This window comes from Crocodylus siamensis, chromosome 1 (genome assembly GCF_052110815.1).
Source record: "Crocodylus siamensis isolate JL-2025a chromosome 1, ASM5211081v1, whole genome shotgun sequence".
NCBI classification, from domain to species: Eukaryota; Metazoa; Chordata; order Crocodylia; family Crocodylidae; genus Crocodylus; species Crocodylus siamensis.
Window position 1 is genome coordinate 220,272,522 of NC_143395.1, and position 22,167 is coordinate 220,294,688.

At 43.3% G+C, this 22,167-nt stretch overlaps 1 protein-coding gene across 5 annotated transcripts in view; it reads left to right on the top strand.

The window, feature by feature from the left end:
* The window catches only part of STXBP5L (syntaxin binding protein 5L), a 389,375-nt gene that overhangs the window by 139,691 nt on the left and 227,517 nt on the right, over positions 1 to 22,167 (top strand). The gene's annotated exons all lie outside the window — the stretch shown is intronic.

Here is a 22,167-nt window from a genome sequence, read left to right on the forward strand (position 1 = left end):
TTGCATTGTTAGTCAGTGTGACAATGATTTGCAGTAGGACTATTTTTATTTGGCCTAGAAGAAACAAGTGGTGAGCAAGTGGGTTGCTGCACACCAGCAATAGCCATTTAACAAGCCAATAAGCAGGAAAAATCCTGTCAGTCCTCTATTTTTTCCTCTGCCCACTAAAGGGGAAACCCAAGCTTGTTTCTTTTTGCCTACCCAAACTCACTGCTCTTGTAAGCCCTTAAATTACAGTTGATTTGGGCCCATGGGATCTAATTTGTTCACTCAGGAAGAGCTTCTGCCTCATCAATCACCACTGTGTAGCCTCTTCTCACATGTCCCCCTGCATGCAGCCTCCGCTCCCCTTCCTGCCCCTCTTTCCTTCCCCTCCCACTTACCCTTGCTCCACAATAGCAGGCTCTTTCAGTGCTGTAGCCTGGGGCACTAAGCACTGCCCCAGCCTGTCCCAGTGGCACAAAGCCTGCGTGGCTGCTACAGAGGCTGGGCTGGGGCTATGCTCAGTGCCTCAAGCAAGAATAGGGATTGGGCCTGCTGGCAAGGAGCAAAGGTGAGTGGGGAGCAGAGGCTGGGCAGGTGAAGGCAAGGAGGAGAGAAGGGGGAGCAGAGGCAGGACGAGGTGGGGAGCAGAGATTGGTGGGGAAGGGGAAGGAGAGCCTGAGGCTGGAGGGGTCAGGCAGGAGACAGAGGTGGAAGAAAGCAGGTACTACTTGACCTCCCCACACCACCTGCCCCCCACAGCCTTCCCCCATGCAGCAGTGGGGGGAGGGGGGCTTGAATTAAAGATAACCCTCCAATAATTTGATTCTATACATGGAAAATTATAACAAATATTTATATTTTGGCTAGGGACAGACGTTCAAAAAGCCAGAGCCTGAATTGATTTAATCTTTGCAGGTTAATCTAACCTGCAAAGCTTGAAACGATTTGGAAGTAGATAGACATTCTCTTTTCATTCCAGAAATGCAGACACATGCCTGTAGTGGCTCAGGCTGGAAGCTGGGGGGTACTAGAGCAGACCTCTTTTCCTTTCCACAGTGCTGAGCTGAGGGGGGACGTGGCCAAGCTGAGGCAGGACGCTCTGATTAGGGATGGGTTCCCCCCCCCTCCCCCCGTAACTGTTGATAACAGAGCATTGAGTTACACAGCAGGTATTTAAACAGGGAATTGTTAGCATTTGTCAGCCCATCAACAAAACAAAGGGATCTCTCATTAGTTCAAGCTCTTCTTAAGCAACTTTTTCCAAGGAGGGACATCACCAGTTACCTATTGATTAGCTCCAAAAAACCCTAAGCCGACACTGTCCTGTCTGCCTTTGTCCTGTCTCCCACAGCACAAACCATAGCCAGCATGTGGTATGCTAGCTAATGCTGGCAGACCTCACTGTACCTGCTGGAGCTGCAGCCAGGGAGCAGAGGGGAGGGGCCACCCATGCTGGGCTGGAGTAGAAATCAGTTAAGTCCAATACTACATTCAACCAGGTTTATCTCAAACTGGTTTATGTGCACTGAACATCTGTTCTGTTACAGGTTTAAGAGATACAGGAAATTTTAAACAGGTTTAAACCAGTTTCTGATCACTTAAACCGGTTTATGTGTAATGTCTGCCCCTAGCCTTTCTGTGTACAGAATCTAATTATGGAGCGGGGGGGCATCTTTAATTCAGGGTAATCTTAGATTTGAGTAAATGTGTTTCTTTTCTGCTTTCCTTTCTGCCTTTGTGCCATTCCTTCTTTCTGACTTTTTTCTCATATTCATTATAAATGGAATTTTGAGTCTAGTTTTAAAACTAAATAGAAATAAAAGAGCAGCAGTAGGTTCTAATCTGTTTATTTCCGTAGTGCTTGTTACTTTGTAGTGCTCTGAGCATCCTACATAGTAACTAAAATGTGCATAGTGAAGTATAAATGTAAGTAGTGGTGAACTCTGCTCCTCAGCTCTCTCAGGTCAGTGGCTTTTGCTGACTGACCTGTTTTCAGTGTTTTTCATTGCTGTTGGTATTGTTTCTCCTTGTCTTCAAACCCTGTAGAGAGGGCTCTGCAAAAAGATTAATCTGATTATAGTCCAGGTTAGTCTTATTGTCTCTCTCAAGGCACAGCAGCCATGCATCTTTCGTGATTGCTTTAATCCTGACACATGAAAGATTGACCCAGCTCGTAGCCATATTGTCTCTGGACCTTGAATTGGCATCAGAAGCAAATTAGGAGTCTGGAAGGTATGGTTATTTCTTTGCAGTTTTTTTTCTCTGACAGGGAAGTGGGTTTCTTTGTTGTCATCAAGAAGTGTTTCTTTGTCTTTGTCATTATTGCATCAAGGGCCAATGGTTTCGTCCTCCATCTAGTATCATTTATGTGCATCTCAGTGCTTCTAACACCTAATGTGCACCTTAGTGCTTCATCTGTGACTCAAAAGTAGTCACAGTCTGCAAGGGCACCCATTTGTGGCTCCTGCAGGTTCCCTGCATCAGTTGTGGGCAACATGATCAGCTGTTCTGGGTCCTGGACTTTTAGATTCTACAGTGGTGCCCACTGCAGTGCTTCTGTATTACTACTCTAGGTAGCCACTGGAATTATTAGAGGATAGGACTGGTGTGGTCTTTTTTGTATATAGAAGGAACTGGATATTAGCTGAAACTTGGGCATACTGTAGTTCAAGGTGTCAAACTTATTTGGCTGCTGTGGGGTTGATGGGTGCTCTGGAACCAGTCCATAGGCCAGATGAAGGCTGTAGGGCTAGATCAGGGCCACAGATCCCCCCCATCTCTCCTGTGCCAGATCCAAAGCATATGACATCCACTCTGGCCAGTCTGGGACCCAGTGGAAGAGGCCTGACATCCTGGGTGCTTGGCTGCCACCAGGAGAACAAGCCATGATGCCAGGCTTCTTTCTGCAGTGCTCCAGTGATGCTGCACTTTCTCAGTTGCTTGGTGGCCAAGCTGCCAAGAACAGTGGTGCTAGAAAACCTTGCATAGTGGCTTGTTTCTGGGGTGACGAGCAGTTGCCCAGGCCAGAGCTGTGGTACTGGAGCCCCAATAGCACCATGGGAAGAAGCCCACAATTCTGGGTGCTTGTCTGTGGCCACAAGAACCAGACATGGTATTGAGCTACTTCCTCTGGTGCTGCTGGGGCTCCAGCACTGCTGGTGGTACCCAGGTGCTTGGCTGTTGCTTCTGCAGGAAAGTCCCCTATTGCAGCCAGAGTCAGGGAAGAATTCTGTGGGCCAGATCCAGCCCGCAGGCCATATGTTTGACACACCTGTTGTAGTTTATAGTGCTACAGTATAGTTAGGAGATAGACTGATAAGTTATAGAAGGTAAAAACTTTGCTTGTACACAGAAGTGCTAAGTGCACATTTTACAGTGCTTAATTTAGAGCACATTCTATAACACTATAAAGTTACAGTGCTTTTGAACATAACAGAAGTGCAGTTTTTGGTGTGGATGGGGCCTCTGGGCTTCCCTGCACTTTGCAGGGCATGAAGAAGGGGGCCCTCCACAGCCTTCTGGGGCTTTTCTACTGGTCAAAAATTTGACAAGTGTACATAAGTTATTTAAAGACCTATAGGTTGCTGAAGTGCTGTAAAATACAGTGCTTCAAATTTTATACCTCATTTAACAAGGGTTAATTTCAAATGCTGTACCCATTAAGTGCTGTAAAGTCATGCACTTCTGTTAAGTCATGGTAATAAAGCACTTTAAATGGCGAAAAAGCATCTTCTGTACACACTCTTTGCTGTATATCTTATGATGTGGATGTTCTTGTGAAGTATGTACCCTGACCTAGAAGTATGTACCCTGACCACAGTGTCTGTATATAGTAAATATAATCAGATATATGTTCACATGAATTTTGCTTCAAGGCTAGGGACAGACAGTCAAAAAGCCTGAGGCTGAATTGATTCAATCTTTCAGGTTAATTTAACCTGTCTAGGTTTGTAACTGGCTAGGTTTGGAACCTTAACTAGTTTGTAACTGCACAGATATCTCCTCTGGACTGAAGGAATGTAGGCACATGCTGCAGTGGCTCAGGTTAGAGTCGGGGGGTGCTAAAGTCGGGGGGTGCTAGAGCAGCCCTGCCTTCCCTTCCACGCTGCTAAGCTGAAGGGGGGTGTGGCCAGGCAGGATGCTATGATTATGGAGGGGCTCCCCCTTCTCTCTGCTGCTTCTGACTAGCAAAGCAGGGAGTTGATAACAGCATTTATCAGCCCATCCAGAAAAGAAAAGCCTCTCTCATTAGTTCAAGCTCTTCTTAAACAGCTTTTTCCAAGGAAGGAATGGAGGGACCAGCTGACTTTTTGATTAGCTCCAAAAAGCCCTATGCAGACACTGTCCTGTCTGACTGACACCTCTCAGCATTAGCGGGCACACCACTGCTGGCTATGGTCTGTGCTATGGGAAAGGGGAGGGGGGAATCCAGGGAGTGGGGTGGGGCCATGGGAAAGTCAGATAGATGCTGCTGTACCTGCAGTCTCTGCCAGAGCTCCAGTGTCTCTCTCAAGGCACAGCAGTCATGCATCTTTGGTGATTGCTTTAATCCTGACACATGAAAGACTGACCCAGCTCTTAGCCATATTGTCTCTGGACCTTGAATTGCCCAGCCCAGCTCTGTGGAGCAGAGAGCCCTGCCCAGGGCTGCAAAGCATGTGGGATGCTGGGGGACTCTGATTTAACTTAAACCAGGAAGGGGTCTGGGACAGATTGCCTAAACTGGTTTGACCCAAATCAGTTGAGTCTGATACTACATTGAACCAGGTTTATTGCAAACCAGTTTCAGCCATTTTCACACTGATTTATGTGTACTGAACATCTGTTCTGTTATGGGTTTAAACCAGTTTCTGATCACTTAAATGAGTTTATGTATAATGTCTGTCCCTAGCACATGTGTTCAGTCTCCAGGCTATGGATCTAACGTGATAAGATCACCGATGTGTTTTCTCCATTATATGGTTTTTAGTTTTCCTAGACTAGAGATTCTAAACTAGGGTCTTTTTTTCATCTCAAGTTAACTGAGCTTAAGTTATAAATCATTTGGGTTAATTATCACAACTAAAAATTCCACTCTAGTGCCTCTATTGTCATGCATCTCTTGGGGGATAAATCACCAGCATTTCTTTCCTGATACAAGTGTTTGTGGAATGGCTAAACATTTACAACCATGTTAGCTAAGTGATTGCAAACTAGCTTTAGGTAATGCCTGGCTGTAATGAGACCACAGACTGAAGTCCTGACATATCATTTGGCTGTGAAACTATGGAATAACGTCATCATTTGGCACTGTTGCACAGACAGCTGGCTTTAGTTTCCTATTATCCCTACAGAGAAGCTAAGGCATAGGCCCTAACTTTCCCAAAAATAGGTTGGATGACTTGCATTGTTACTCTGTAGATGACTTAACCACATACAACCCCCTCCTCCCAATGTCCTGAGGCCCTAGGCAGTTGTCTTGGTTGTCCTGACACTGCACACAAGGATTCATGATCTCCAAAGCAACAAAGGCCTGGCTTGTTTTCATCAAAGACCCCTTTTAGTGAGAGAGAGATTAGAAAATTAAAACATTGAAACTAAGCTTCTGCCTAGAGATAGGGCTGCAGTCTAGATGCATGAACACATGCATCTGCAAAACTGGTAACAAACAGGTTTTTCAAAGTATTCCAGCAATATGATTTTCATATTTTTCCCACAGCGAAAGCAGGTTTTTTTAAACAAGGGGCTTTTTCTTTTCAATACATCCTTCCTACTACACAGAGACTTCAGAGTGCTGCATTTGTGACATTTACCCATTCCTACGCAACAGAATCATATCATAAATATGGCGTTGTGACAAAGTTAAGAACTAGCGGAAATACTGGCTTGGAAGGACGTCTGTTCCTGTGCAAATACAAATGTCTATAATAGGGACATAGAGCATGAGTATCTGGATGAATGTAAGCTTCCTCAGAATGTTAGTGTCTCTTTTAAACAAGGTCAAGGCTTTCAAAAAGCAATATCATGCAGTTCATGACTTTCAAGAGACTGGAGTTAGCCCTTTCCACAACTAAATATTGTCTAGGACAGGGCTGTCTAACTTCTAAGAGGCTGGGGGCTGCATGTCTTATGAGGCACACTAACATAAGGCAAGAATGGTGAGTTAAACTGGAGCTGAGAAGCTTTCTGTTGCCCTTGCAACTGTGTTCTGAAAATGTATGCATTTGTTTCAGGGGTATAGGTCATAGTCACGTTGGTCTAAGGACATAGGCAGACAAGGTTCTTTGGATAAATCTGACTGGTCAAGTAAAAGATATTACATTTACCCAAAGAACCTTAGAATCATAGAAAGTTAGGATTGGAAGGGACCACAGGTGGTCATCTAGTCCCATCCCCTGCTCAAAGCAAGAATATCCCCAACTAGATCATCCTAGCCAAAGCTTTGTCTAGCCAGATTTCGAAAACCTCCAAGGATGGAGCTTCCACCATCTCTCTGTGTAACCTGTTTCAGTTTTTGATTAACTACCCTCCTAGTGAGAAAAGTCTTCCTAATATCTAACCTAAACTTCCCATGCTCCAACTTGAGAGTGTTGCTTCTTGTTCTGTCATCTGCCACCACTGAGAACAATCCAGCTGTCTCCTCTTTTGAACCCCCTTCAGATAGTTGAAGGCTTCTATTAAATCCCCTCTCGGTCTTCTTTTCTCTAGACTAAATAAGCCCGGCTCCCTCAGTCTTTCCTCATAAGTCATGTCCACCAGCCCCCTCACCATTTTCGTTGTCCTCTGCTGGATTTTCTCCAGTTGGCCCACATCCTTTCTGTAGTTCGGAACCCAAAACTGAACACAGTACTCCAGATGTGGCCTCACCAGTGCTGAATAGAGGGGAATAATCACTTCCCTTGACCTACTGACAACACACCTACCATTGCAGCTCAGTAAGCCATTAGCCTTCTTGGCAACAAGAGCACACTGCTGACTCATGTTAAGCTTATTGTCCACTGTAACCCCCAGGTTATTTTCTGCAGAGCTGCTGCCCAGCCAGGCAGCCCCCAGCCTGTACCGGTGCATGGGATTGTTCCATCCTAAGTGCAGGACTTTGCACTTGTCCTTGTTGAACCTCATGAGATTCCTTTTGGTCCAGTCCTCCAATTTGCCTAGGTCACTCTGAATCCTAGCCCTACCCTCCAGCATATCTACTACTCCCCCCAGCATGATTGGCACCCCCTGGAAGCACCAGAAATTGGAAGTGCCAGCAGAAGTACATTTCTGGTTTTGCTGCTGGCTCGGCCACTGGGCAACCCCCCTCCCCCCGCCCCCATTGGCTATCTGGTGCACCCCCCCAGACTCTGGAGGCACCAGTTGCCCATGCAACTGTCTCTCTCTGCTGTGGGGGTTTATGGGGTATCCCTGTGGCTGGGACCCTCTCAGCTGAGGAGGCTGCCAACTGCAAGAGCTTGCTTCTTACACCGGTAAAAATGGTGCGATGGGATCTAACGCGAGATCCCACAATCACAATTCCGGCCATGCACATCTGCCCATTGTGCCTTTACCTGCACATGTAGAGGGGTCTCCAGAGTCACGTTTAGTATTAACCTTGTTATGGTGGCTGAGTAGTAGAACTGTAGTTCTGAAGCTGCAGCTAGATACTGAGTGACCTTGGGGCCAGGATTCAGCCATGATGGACGCTTGCTGTGGCAGTTAAGATTCTGGAAAAATCTTTCTTTCTTCATTTTTCCTTCTCACAATAAGGAGCATGTATTTGAGGGGGGCATGTGATATATGAGTAAACATAATAACTACCTGCCTTTGAAAATCTTAGTACTGGGACTTCCAAAAGCTTATGACATATTTTAGAAATTCTTCTTACAGCTTTTATATTTTTAATCAAAATTTCCAAAGTCTGACAAATTTATATTTGTTCCTCCTTCACATTCTTGTCAAATTTAAAGTACAGTATTTCAGGTAAAGAGCATAGTAAAAAAGGCACATACATTTGATAAGCTTTGAAAGCAGTACTGGGCACCCAGCCAGCTGACAAAACTAAATGAGGTATAGGAGAAACAGTATAACATTTCTTATTATATTAGCACAAACCAGCATTCATAATATCCAGCAAGTAGTTTATGATATCCAGTCTATTTTCCTAAAGTGTAAATGCAAGACTAGTGAGACAAAATATTGATACTTTCTCTCAAGTATTTTTCCCAAATAGTACAGAAATACAATATATATATTTTAATTATATACCTCCTTCCATGAATATTAAAAGAACAATGTGTGCTGTCTAGGCTACATTTGGGTTGCAAATATAATTCTGAAATTAGAATTTTCTTTTACTGCCTATCTTACATGCTATCTTTTGCTTTATATACAAGATTGATATAAAAATGGTATTTGAAAACTATGCTAGACTTCTTCTCATGGGTTTTTTAGACCTTTCCATACAAATGTAGATACAGATATTATTTTACAACATCTAGGTATCAAAGGTCCAACTTTCAATATCTTCAAAATTACTGGAACAAACCATAAAACAATCAGGTGTAAACACTTGGGAGAGAAAAGGGTGATCACTAGCTGCCACCATGGATATGTTAAAAACAAATCAGGACAAAACAACTTAATATCCTTCTTTGACAGAATAACCTGATACAGTGCCACATGACATTATGTGCAAGCCAGAAAAATGTGGGATAGATAGAATTACTGTTAATTCATTTGTAACAGTAGAGCATATAACTGACTAAACAACTGCAAGCAAAGACCAACAACAGCTGGATTGCTATCAGATTGGTAGGAGGTTTCAGATGGGGTTTCACAAGGTCTGAGATGGTTTAGGAACAGTACTTCCTGTGGTTATATAGAAGGCTGGACTAGATGACTCGAGGTCCCTTCTAAGCTTATGATTCTGTCTCTCTCAAAAAGAAAATCAAAGCCTCCTGCTGCTTGTAAGTTTAGGTCAGTAAGTCAGGGAATAAAATAAATAGCATATAGCTTAGATGGCTACTATTATATATAGTAGATATCTGCAGGGATATTTCCTAAGCTAAACTTTGTTTATACAGATTGAATACTTATAAATAGTATGTGGATCACTGAAAGTAACTTTCTATTTACAAATCATTCATGATAGAATAATAGCATGAAATTCACAGAATCATTAAAAATTCTTCACTCAGTTATAACCCTGACGTTAATGTCAGCAGTCATGCATAAATTTAGACTGGGAAGGCAGCCACTTAAAAGCACTAAACAGAAAGATTATTTTGAACAGGGTACATAATCCTGAACAGGAAAATTTTGAGTGATGGTTAAGATCAGGAAAATGTCTTTAGACCATCACAGACTTTAATACTACTGTGTCTGAGGCCCTTCACAGAAGTTCAGTTAAAGATGTGATGGGATTTGATCCCCAATCTCAACAATTGCACCAATTGTGGAATCAGGAATCAGATCACAATTACATCATATTGCTGGTGCAAGGAGACCCTGGAGTCACTCTGCACCATCAGGTCAAGTGCCTGACATTCAGCTCATCATTGGCTGGCTCTGGGGTCCCATGGTGCCATTTAAGCCCCACTGTGGTCCCCGGAGCCAGCTGATGATCAGTTGATCATGGGCTTCAAACCTGGAATCACTCCAGTTTGTGGTCAGCTGGCAGGGAATTCCCCAGGGTTTGAGTGCCAGGGTGGTTGTTAGTTGACAATCAGCTGATCAGGATGGCCCCAGGGTTCAAACCCTGGGACTGCCCCAGTGTGCTATCAATTTGCAGGGACTGCCCTGGTGCTTAGGCACTGGGTCCACCCCTGTGAGGCAACGATCAAAATCAGGTGGTTGGGACCATTGCGGGGCTTAAGTCCTTGAGTGGGCCCTGTAAGGCATGCCATACGTTCAAGTTATGGCACCATGCAAACCAGCCACAAAGACATTACACATTTTTGGGGTAATACCTTCATGATTTGTGATTTTATGGCACCATAAATTCTATGAATGTGTTGCTATTTATGGTGAAATTATGATTCTGGCACAAATTAGGTGTTAATGTGTGCCAAGGGCTTTACTGTTCCAGCTGTTTCTTTTGGCCTCTCCTGCACTGTAGGTCTTTTGTTATGCTCTCTGGTGGGAATTGTGTTACAGTAACCTGTATACAGTTCTGTTTAAATTCTCTTACTATCTCAGATATAAGCATTCAAAATATACAAAAAGAAAAAACAATAATTAACTTTAATCAAAAATCAATGTTCACTCACAGCATTCAAGGAAAATATCACACTAATCAAATAAAACAGTTTAAATTAGAAGTAAATTGCACAATTATTACTCAAACACAGAATGTAAAATTTAGTTTCTAGAGTATATTCTGTTCTTTCAGAGTTTGCCATGTGCACTAGCAACTCCAAATCATATATCTCGAGTTTTTACCACAATTTGTTTTAAGAAATACAAAGTTATATTCCTGCATCTATCAATTTACAAATCAAACTGTAAAATACTTTCTTAATGTGTATTACATTCCAAATTTGGCATGCTTGCTTTATTATTTACTCTTAATTTGTTCCTTTCTGTTCCCAAATGACTCTTTAACTATATAAGAGTAGATATCAGTGATTTTTTTTTTTAATTCAGAGTTAATCTGAATTGTTTTGGCCAATTCTTTTGATGTGAAGACCTTGTGTGTGATACCTTCCCTTACTTACCTGTTTTTAAAGATCTCTCTCTCTCTTTTAAATATTGAAATGAACAGCTGGAATATGTAATGCATGTGCCTGCATTTTCTCAGTCCAGAGAGAATGTCTGTCCAGTTTCAAATCAGTTCAGCCTAGTCCGGTTAGACTAACATGCAAAGATTGAATCAATTCAGGCTCAGGCTTTTTGAATGTCTGTCCCTAGCCTGAATGTGTTGTGGGCTACACCCACACAGTGTACTTCCTGTGTACCCATTTAAACATGTTTTAACGAGATGTCACATGGGCCACAGTAGTGTGCTGATTGAGCCACATACAGCCCATAGGCTGCAGGCTGAGAACCATGGCCATATACACTGTTATTCTAGGATACATTTACATTGCAGCAGTTGCATACCTGGCTAGGACACTATTAAGTATATCCTGCCCACTGCTACCTGTTTTCAAAACTCCAAACCCAGATATATGCCAGTGAGATAATACTGGGGCTTCACTTTGGTCATTTGGGTGCCTCATTCTTTGATGTATTTGAGAGCAGTCACTTAGGATAACCCCAGGTGGTCAGCAGTGAGCCTGAACACCCATGAGTACAAGTGTACCCTGCTCAGGCATGCTTACTGATGTGATCACGTTGTCATGCTGACCAGACCTTGGAGAAAAAGTCATATTCTTCATCTGGTTTACGGTTAAGAAGAGAAAATTAGCCGGCTTGCTTTGCCAAGTATAGTTTCCATATATCCAAGCATATTATTGATGTTATTTACCAATAGGTGTTCTCCAAGATGTGTTATCCTTATGCACATGCTCTACATCCCGCTCTCTTTCCACTGTTCCTCAGTCGCATGCAATATATGACTCTGCAGTTGAAAGGAAACTCAGGAGGAGCCAGAAGAGTGCTGTGCCCTTTATCACAGAGTGTGAGAAGGGTTTGGCCTATATGTACAGCTAAGGCAAAAAATCTCTGATCAGGAGTTTGAGGCACATGTGCAACCACTCTTAGGCTATGCACATGGATAACACATCTCAAAGAACTCCAGTTACTGAAGGTAACTTATTTTACTATGGACACCAGATTTGCTCTGGTCAAGATGAACAAACAACACCTATAAACTAGGTGTTATTATTTCCCCACAAATAAACTAGGAAAAAATGGTTGGTCCTTCCTCAGAAGAAAAAGATTTTCCCATCTCAGCACACAGCACGTCAGGGGGAATGAACACCACAGCAGTGAGACCAGACAAAAAGAGGTTCAGCTAAGCCCTTGTCTCCCATACCAATTAGGTGTTACAATTTAATGCTAAGCACCTCTGCTTTATACCATCAGAGGAGGTTTTGAAATCTTGCCCAGAATTATGTTTTTTGTAATTTTGGTATCAATTTTGTGGCTTTGTATATTTGAGCTTTCACTCACTTTTTGTCCTATTATTCTATCACATAGCTTTTCTACCATCTTGTCAGTTCACTCTACTCCCAATCTTTTCTGAAACTTGCCAGTTTTTGTACCACTCATCACTGAGTATGCAGGTCTGGGTATTTATTGAAATGATTTTCTATGCATACATCAATAATTTATGTTTACCGGAAGTCATTTTACCTACCCCTGAGTATGTAGGAGATTGACAACGGTCTGTTTGAAAATAATACCAAGCACAGGTTTCTCAGTCTTTGTATCCCTCTTTAACCTTTTCTTGGAGCTCCTTAGTTTGGGGCATGTGCCAGTGCTCTGCAACAGGGGAAGTCTAGAGTCAATCCCAGAAGCATTAGAACATTTAACACACAATTTATTTTCCTAGTTTAGACATGATTTTGGGTTCAGGGAATCCTTTGGGCAAGCACTATGCTTAATAGCAGTAGGCAAATTATAAAGTGCAGGCTACACCTATAATACAAAAATCCTGGGTTTGTATTTCTTGCCCCCAGGGGGTATGAAATTGGGATAAAGTATACAGACACCTCAAGTCTCCCAGGAAAAACTCTTTCAGGAACAAGTTATTCATGGCTGTTGCAGGGATATTTTTCTCTTGGAGTAGCCATTTTGGTCTTGGAGAGAGAGCCTGAATATCTGGCTGTATACTTCTGGTTTCTACTAGATGAACAGTGATTACCCTGGTAGAAACTAAACATTTGTATGTAGCCTGTGACTAATGTCAGGGGTGTCCAACTTGTGGCATGTATTTCACACAGGTAGTGTCCAACTTGTGGCACAAAGCAGATTGGGGACACAGCAGACATCACAGTGGCAAATAGGGCAGGGAGCAGAAAGCAGAACATGAGATTAGGGAGGGAGCTCAGGGAAAGGAGAAGAAAGCTGAGCAGCAGATTGGGCAGGGGAAAGGATCAAAGTGGCCTAAGGAAAGAAGTCAGAGCTCTTTTGAAAGCATGTTAGACAAGACTGCATACTCTGGGCCAGATTCTATAGTTTACACTACTGTAAATTAGGAGGAACTCCACTGGAGTTGGTGCTTACACTAACATAGCAAATATAATCCTGTGTGAGAGGAGAATCAAGCCTTCTGTGTAGAAACAGACAGGCTAAATCATAATGAAGTTAGATGCCAATATTTTACTTGGTATGTCTTGGTTATGTTCCATTTCAATGTCCTGTTCAATGTTGGATGCTTTGAAAGTCTACTATTAAATTAGAATCTATTTTGGAGACATAGAAATTCTTCTCAAGATACTACATTCAATCCGTGTGTTTTCCACTGTCTTCATCATATCCTGTAAGACTGAAAGACCATTTCAGCTGCTTTGCAACCTTTGGGCCTAATCCTAGATTGTGAAGCTTCTGTTAAATACCTAAAATTCCCATGGACTTCAGTAGAATTTGCCAGTTTTCAGCAGATTCTCAGCATCTCTTAGATTTAAGTCTTTTGTCAGCTCAATCATCTAGCTTAATGAAGCAGCTGTTATAGGCAGGAGTGCTTCCCATTACATGAACCATAATGATCTGATTTTCTTTATCATAGGCATTGCTTTTTTCTGCCCCACTGCTTCTGATTGCTTGTATAGGCATCAAAATACATCTTCATTTGATTGGGGTTTATATGAATAATGGAAGAATGGATTTCTTGTCCAAGCTAAGGCACAATATATAAGAATGCACTCTCTTTGAACAACTGTACTCTGCTGAAATGAAAGCTTTTCATTATAAACCTGAGATTTATTTGAAAAGCTTAAGCACTGAACTTGAGCTCAGAACTTTGATGCTAAGATCATAAATCAGTTTTTATTAAATATATATAATTGAAAAATAATGCAGTTTAGAAAATGGTATTATACTAAATAGTACAGTTTTTTATATATTTAAAGCACTTGGCTTTTTGTGTAGAGGCCTATCAATGCAATCATAATTAATAAATAAGGTAACCATACCTTACTGATGTTACTACCCAAGTTAATGTTACTCTACAAGTGCTTAGGTTTTAAATAAGGCTACCATACATAGAGATTATATATGCCAGCTGTGTCAAACATATGTCCCATGAACTGGATCTGGCCTGTGGAGCCCCATAATCCAGCCTTTGGTGCTGCTCCTTTTGCTGTGCTAGACCATCCCCATGAGCAATGCTTGGGACATGTGCTGTCCACGGTTATTGGCTTGGGCCAGGTCCCAAGCAGGACTGACTGTGTTGCCCACAGCACCTGGCTTGAGCCAGTGTCCCGGACAGGCCCGTGAGTGCCACCTGTGCTGGATTAGACATGGGGGTAGAGAGGGGTGCCAGTGGGCCTGATTTTGTGTGTGGAGTGGCCCCATGCCGCTCATCTGGTCCATGGAGGCAGATGATTTTGACACCTCTGATATATACCGATGAGGACATCGGACTGTGATTTACCCAGTGACAGTCTTTCCTCTATACATTCTAGATATTATTTATTTTAGCCAGAAGAGGTTTAGTCATCTGAAAGAGAGAGTGTTCTAATTTTTTTTTTCTTCAGTTGATATCTGTTCAAAAAGTGTGGCCACATGATTTAGTCCAGTGTTTCCCAAACTTTTGATACCTGGGCCATACTTTTTTCTGGACTAAAATTGGTGGCACACAGCACACTTCACTCTTACTCCTGAAAAGGGGTGTGTGTGTGTGTGTGTGTGTAACAGAGAGAGAGAAGGAGAGAGAAACCAGTGTGGCTGCAGTCCAATCTAGCAGCATGGAGCTTGGAAATTTGGTGGTGGGAGGACAGTGGCAGTACTAATTGCAGTATTAATTGCCACCACTTGCCCACTGCCAATTTTATGAACTGGTGGGGAACTCCACAGGCCATGTATGATATAGATAAAGTATCATTTTTCACATCATGCTTCCAACATTCTCACAGCACTAGCAAGCCACAGCACACTCTTGGGGAATCACTAATTTAGTCACTAAAACCAAAATATTGCAAAAAGTAAAAGATCATGATATTGTACAAGAATGGGTACATATTTTCTAATATGGCTTCTAGTTTTGCATATACAGGTAACCATGTCTGGAAGTGTCCAGCTATCTGATTGTGCTCACAAGCTGGGTAGTAAAGAGAACTGTTGTGAATACCTTAATTTGTAGATGCTGAACTGTACAGATTTGCCTCGCTTTATGCGGGTTCTGTGTATGCAAATTTCCACTTATCCAATTACCCTTTTTTACATCCAAAATTCATTATATGCAAGGTAAATTCATTATATGTGTGGTAAGTCCATATGGGCAGGGCAGAGGGAGGGATGTGGTGCAGTCCAGTGCCTGCAGGCAGATGGTGGCCAGCCTCTCCCAGGCCAGCTCAGCAGGGAGCAAAGCAGAGGAAACTGTCAGTGGGTATAGGGCACAGGATGGGGAGGAGGGGGAGGGGAGGGCATGGCTCCTTGCACCCCAGGAGTGCTGAGGACTGAGGGGCTGTGTTGGTTTTTTCCTGGGGGGGCACGTGCCCCTGAATCTGTGAGGTGGGATGAGGGCAGACTGCTGCTGCAGGCTGGTGCTGGCAGTGGCACTGGGCTGTTTCCAGCAGGGGCTGGGCTGTGCTGTGCTCAGGGCAGGCAGCAGCAGCACTGTGAGGGGGGCTGAAGCCACCCCAAAATTTGCTGTAGCCCCCTAACCTCTCCCCCCAGCACTGCTGCCTCCCACCTGAACACAGTGTGGCTCAGTCCCACTCTGGGAAGGGCCCGGTGCTGCTGCTGACCCCAGACTGCAGCAGCAGCCTGCCCTCATCCCATGCACAGATCTGGGGCGCAGCCCCCCAGGCTGCAGCCCTCCCGGGGTGCATGTAGTAGCAAGAGCTGTACCCCCACATCTTGTGTCCCGTGCCCACTGACTGTTCCCTCCATTTTGCTCCTGGCTGCAGCCCTGGGAATGGCTGATGTCACCTGCCTGCAGTTGCTAGGCTATCCCGAGCCCCTCCCCCTTCCTTCTTAGCCCCAATCCCAGCCCTACTCCTTCCCTCACTGCTGTGGGAACGTTTCCCTATTTGTTACTTATAAACTGGGTTCCCTTGATGCAAATTTGAGTTATGCACGGTTTTCCGGGAATGCATGTACCGCATACAGTGAGAGAAACCTGTACCTGCACAGGGTGAATAGACAGAACAGTGAACAAAGGGCAGCAAGCGGAGGAGGAGCTTTCCTAGACTGCAGGGGAGAACCAGGCAGTTCTGTGTGTGTGTGTGTGTGTTTGTGTGCATTAGCAATGCGTAAGGGCTGCATGCAGGTGCATGCGCAGCACCTGAGCGTGGCGGTGCACCCCGTGAAAAAGCACTGTCAACACTGCCAGTGGTGCCTACAGGGAGCTCACCATGCCCCCACAGGCTCTGGGGCCACATGGCATTCATGTGTGCACACATGCACATGTGCAGGTGCACACATGTGTATGCGCATATGCAGGCACTGGTGTGTGTGTGTTGTGTGTAGGTTTTGTGGGGGAGTGGGATTGTTTGTTTGTTTGTTTGTTTGTTTACTGCTTAGGTGTCCTCCAGGGAGCAAAGGAGGCCTAAATGGAGGCTGAGCCAGCAGTTGTGACCTGCTTGGAATGTGCTATATTCATGTTCCTTCCAGAAGGTCAAGACCATTTCATCTGCATCACATGTAAGCTGGTGTCTGCCTTGGATAAAGACTGAAATAGTGGAAGCATGGGTATCTATGCTGCATTTTATCAAGGAAAATGAAGATTACTTGGACAGGAGTTATGAGAGGCTGGCGCTGGAGAGGTGAAAGGGAAAAGAGGAAAAGTGGCAGCATGTGATTACTAGAAGAAGGAGGGTCCCCAGAATTGAAGAGGAATGGATTGAAGTCAGCAACCAAGTTAAAGGACTCTGTGGTAGACAGCTGAGGAAAAGGCAGAGTTGAAGAAATCAGCAGGCAAGGCCCAGAGAACAGGAAATGCAGGACCCCAGGGGGAGGGAGTCTAAGACCACTGCCCCAAGAAGAAGAGAAGAGTGGTGGTACTCTTTAGAGTACAGAAACACAATTTTTTTTGTCTGGATTTGGGGCCCCAGGAGGTGTGTGGTCTGTCTGGAGCCCAAATTTAGGACGTCACAGAAAGACAGCCAGAGCTCATCCATCCTTTTGACCACTACCCTTTCCTGCTTGTCCATGTAAGCACCAACAATACTGCCAGGAATGCCACTCAGCAGATCAGAGGAGACTGAGGCTCTTGGCAAGAGGGTTAAGGAGCTTGGAGCACAAGTAGTGCTATCATCTGTCCTGCCTGTGGAAGGCAAGGGCCTAGGCAGTGGCCATTGTGTTATGCAAGTAAACGCATGGCTGAGATGGTAGCATTGACATGAAGGCTTTGGATTCTTCAACAGTGGGCAGATGTTCTGTGAAGGAGGACTTAGATCAAGAGATGGGATTCATTTGACCAGGACTGAAAAAAGCGTTTTTGGGCATCATCTGACCAACTTAGAAAGGAGGGTTTTAAACTAGGTTTCACAAGGGAATGGTGAACAAAACTCTCCAGCAATGGAACAAACAAGCCAGAGGGGAAAGGACCAGAAGAAACAGCCCAACTCTGAGGTAGGGCCAGATGGACACAAAATAGGAACAAATGATGCAAAACAGAAACCAGGTCAAAATGCAAAATACTTCAGATGTATGTATATAAAGGCGAAAAGTATGGAAAATAAACAAGATCAGCTGGAAGTCACAGCCTGTGAAAAGAACTGTGATCTGATGGGTATCACAGAGGCCTGATGGGACAGCTTTTAGGACTAGAACTTCAACATTGAGGCCTGTACTCTATTTTAGAAGGACAGAGTTGGGAGAAAAGGGGGTGGTGTTGCCTTGTATGTTAAAACATATGTACTTGTTCCCTGGTTCAAGAGAAAGAAGATAGCAGATCAGAATGGATTTGGATGAAGATGAAGATAAATGGTAGGGATTTATCACAGACCACCAAGTCAGGAAGAAGAGATGGATGAGGCAGTGACAAAGGAGGTGATGAAGTTATCCAAAATTTATGAGATGGTACTGATGGAAAACTTCAGTTTTCTGGACATCTGCTGGAAAAACAACTCAAGCCAAACATAACATTTCAAGAACTAGTGTGTAGGATAATTTTCTGTTCCAGAAGATTGAGGGTACAACTATCTATCTTGGATCTTGTCCTGACCAACCAGGAAAAATTGGTGGAAGATGTGAATGTGATGGGAAACTTGGGAGGAAGCAATCATGATGTGACAGAATTACAGATCCTGAGACAGAGAAAGCATGAGGTTAGCAGAACAGAGGACGCAAAGAAGGTGGAGCTACTCAATGGCTACTTTACCTCCATCTGTACAAAAAAATGTAGATGCAATCTGGCACCTAATAAAAATTATTTGGATAAAGAAGGGAATAAGCTGAGAGGTAAGATAACAAAAGAGATATTTAGAGAGTGTTTGATGGTTCTGAATTAATTCAGGTAATCAGGGCCAGATGAATTTCATCCCAGGGTGCTGAAGGAACTGGCAGAGATGATCTCAGAGGCCTTGGCAGTAATATTTATGGAGTTATGGGAGACAGGTGAGGTACCAGAAGACTGGAAAAGAGCCTTTTACAAGGAAGAATACATGTAATGAGATTAGCGGTTACTAAATAAAGTTAATTTGATACCAAATCGGACAAGGGCCCGTGTCAATCCTTAGGGTTCTTTGGTAAAAGGATTCCTGGGGCAACTGAGCCAATATAGTTCCCTCTTTAAAAAAGGCAAAAAGCAGGACCAGGGAACTCTACAGACCAGTTAGTCCCACCTCTACCTGGAGTTACTGGAGCATATTCTCAGGAAGTCTACCATGGATTTACTAAGAACAATTCAAGTCAAACGAAGTCAGTCTTTGACAAACTAGCTGCTTAGGTGGACTAAGGCAATGCTATGGGTACAGTGTATCTAGATTTCAGCAAGGCTTTTGAGGAGGTCTCCCAATCTTTTTATAAACAAATTGGAGAACTGTGGGCTAGACAAACTGCTATAACATGAACAGAGAACTGGCTCAATAGCCACAAGCAAAGGGTAATTATAAATGGATCTATGTCAAAATGGCAGGAGGTTTTAAGTGGAGCCCCACAGGGATCTGTCCTGGGTCCAGTGCTGTTAAATATGTTTATTAATGATTTTGATGCTGCAATGGAGAAGTTCTTGAGCAAGTTTGCAGATGACACAACTGGAAAGGACTGAGAACACATTAGAGGATCAGAGGGCAATTCAGAAAGTTCTCAACAGAATGAAAAGTTGAGCTTGAGCTAACAGAATGCAGTTCATTGCTGACAAGTGCAAGATGCTACCTTGGGGAAAAATAATCAAAAATAGGAATACAGAATGGGTGACACCTGTTTGGATGACAGCACTGTGGAGAAGGATCTGGGAGTATTTGGTAGAGCACAGACTCAGTATCAGTCTGCAGTGTGATGCAGCTGCACAAAAAGGATTATGTACAAGAGATGGAAGTGATAGTGCCTCTCTACTTGTCACTGGTTAGCCTAATCTAGAGTATTCTCCACAGTTTTGGGCTCCATATTTTAAATAGCACATGGAAAAGTTAGAGAGGAGCCACAGGTAGGGATAAACATGATAAAGGGCTTGGAAAGCAAGTCTTATGAAGAGATATTGAAGGAGCTAGGAATGTTCATCTTACAGAAAAGGTGTTTCAGTGGAGACATGATAGCAGTCTTAAAACATCTGAAAGGCTGCCATAAAGAAGAGATGAACACCTTTTCTCTTGCTGCAGAGAGTAAGACGAGGAACAATGGCTTGAAGTTGCAGCACAGTAGATTTAAATTGGATATCAAGAGAAACTTCACTTTTAGAACAGTGAGGCAGTGGAATAGACTGCCTAAAGTAATTATGGACTCTCCATCAGTGGAGCTCAAGAATAGGTTGGACAGGCATTGGTCAGCGCTGATCTAATAGTAGCTGTAGCCTATATTTCCCATGCTTCTTTGCTTTGCTGCTTGCCATGTGAGGCTAGGAGGGATATTTTCCCTCTCCTGCTGCAGCAAGTGTCAGTGGGGGTGTTTTTTGGGTGGGAGGAGATGGGAGTTAAGCCTTCCTCAGAAGAATTGGGTGTTGACTGCAGTGAAGGCTGGAGATTCTTACTGGGGTTTCCCAGTGCTCCTGTTAAGAGGCTCCTAACCTGGATGTTCCTGGCTACAGTATTTTACCCTCTACTCGGGGTCAGACTAATTGCTATATTTGGGATCAGGAGGGAATTTTACCCCAGGGTCAGATTGGTACAGACTGTGGAGGGGGGAGTTCTGTCTTCTTCTGTAGCAGGGGGCATGGCCCTTTTCCTTGGCTCTCTCATGCGTACAATCTGTGCAGCACCAATATGTTAGCCACCTGCTTTACCTGTGTGGCAGGTTAGGGTGTTATGTCTTGTGGTTTTGCCAGGGTTGACTGTGTAGCTTTGCTAATAGGTTGGAACAGGGGTTTTCAACCTTTTTGGATCAGTGTACCCCTGGCGGCTGGGGATGGAGGGGAGAAGGGTGTGTGGCCAAATGCAGAGCAGCAGCAGCCACCACGTGCAAGCTTCCTCCGCCTGCCTGCACTTACCCTCTAGGGCTTTCTCAAGTACCCCGGCTGATAACCCCTGGGTTAGAAAATGGATTTGTCTAGCATGGTTTGGAGAAGGATGACTCTGCCTTTGGTAGGGGGCTGGACTAGATGACTTCTGGGGGTGCCTTCCAATCCTACCTCTCTATGATTTTGTGATATTAAAAAGCTGTGTCTAAAGGCCTAAACTTGCATGTCATAAAGTTAGTTCAGTCTGTGCTGTTGACACCATTAGGCCTTTAACAGTTACATTTATCGCATACTGAGTCAAGTCAAATGTCTGTGTTCCAATTTATTCATCAAAATAAGATGTATAAAATGCAGAGACTTTTTGCTAGCCTTCTACATCAAGGTGAGTTGCACCCTAAGTGAGGATTTCAAGGATGCACAAGCCAATTTCCTTGAACCTGGGGCAATATAAAAGGCAAAAATAAAATAGCTCACCTGAGTACATCCAGCATAAAATGTTCTGATAATATGATTTGATAGCCTCAAAAGTACATAGCCATTAAAAGTATTGTGTAGGGCCTGCAGGGAGAAAAAGGAATGTAATTTGCTGAGGATACCACATCGAGAATAATTAGAGATATAAGGCAAACTAGTTTCAAAATGAAACAATTCTTTCAGTTTAGGAGGTTTCAAATATTCTTAGCCCCAGAGGACATAAGCAACTTTAGCATCTTTGAAACGGGCAGATTACTTTGATTACAGTCACTTCATTATAAATCAGCCCCCAAAGTCTATTATTTCATGGAAGTATGAACTACTTATACGCATATTGTTAAATACTGCACCTCATTTAGGAAAAAAAGACATGATAAAATATTTATTTAGCAGTTAACTCTAATTTGTATCTCAAAGCAAGAAATATTTGTTTCTGGAATCAAATGAATGCCAAATATAATGAAATAATAAAGTATTGCATACCAGGCAAAACAATCGCTTTTAATAAAGACAGACCTCTTGAGTGATAGAATGCACTGTAGAATCAGATTAAGCTTCAGCCTGTGTAGGCAGCATACATGTAATTAGATTTGAACTACCAGCAGTTTACATACCTCATGTGGATTTGGTTTTAAATTTAATGTAAATACTATAACGTCAAAAGAACTGACTCTGTTCATTCATCATCTTTGTCAAAATTGTTGTATATTATCATGAGAGACCATCACGAGATTCTTCCTAAGCTATAGAGCACTACTTCATCATTCTGTAAAAGTAGTATAAATGCGGGAGTGAGAGTATAAATCAGCTCTCTGCTTGACTGCACTTGGTAATGCTCTATCCAGCTGCATACCCTCCAGACTGATTAAGAGCTAATAAAGTGAACATTTTTTATGTGAGTCATTATGTTATATTTCCATTGTACAAAACATTAAACATGCTCATGTTTCATTAATTTCCTGTTTGCTGAACTGAAAAAATGCTTTTTACAAAGGAGACCAATCAGAAAGCCTAAATCAGATGGTTTCATAGTGTGGTCCATGTATTCACAAAAAGGTTCTTTTGTATACCTCCTTCCATAC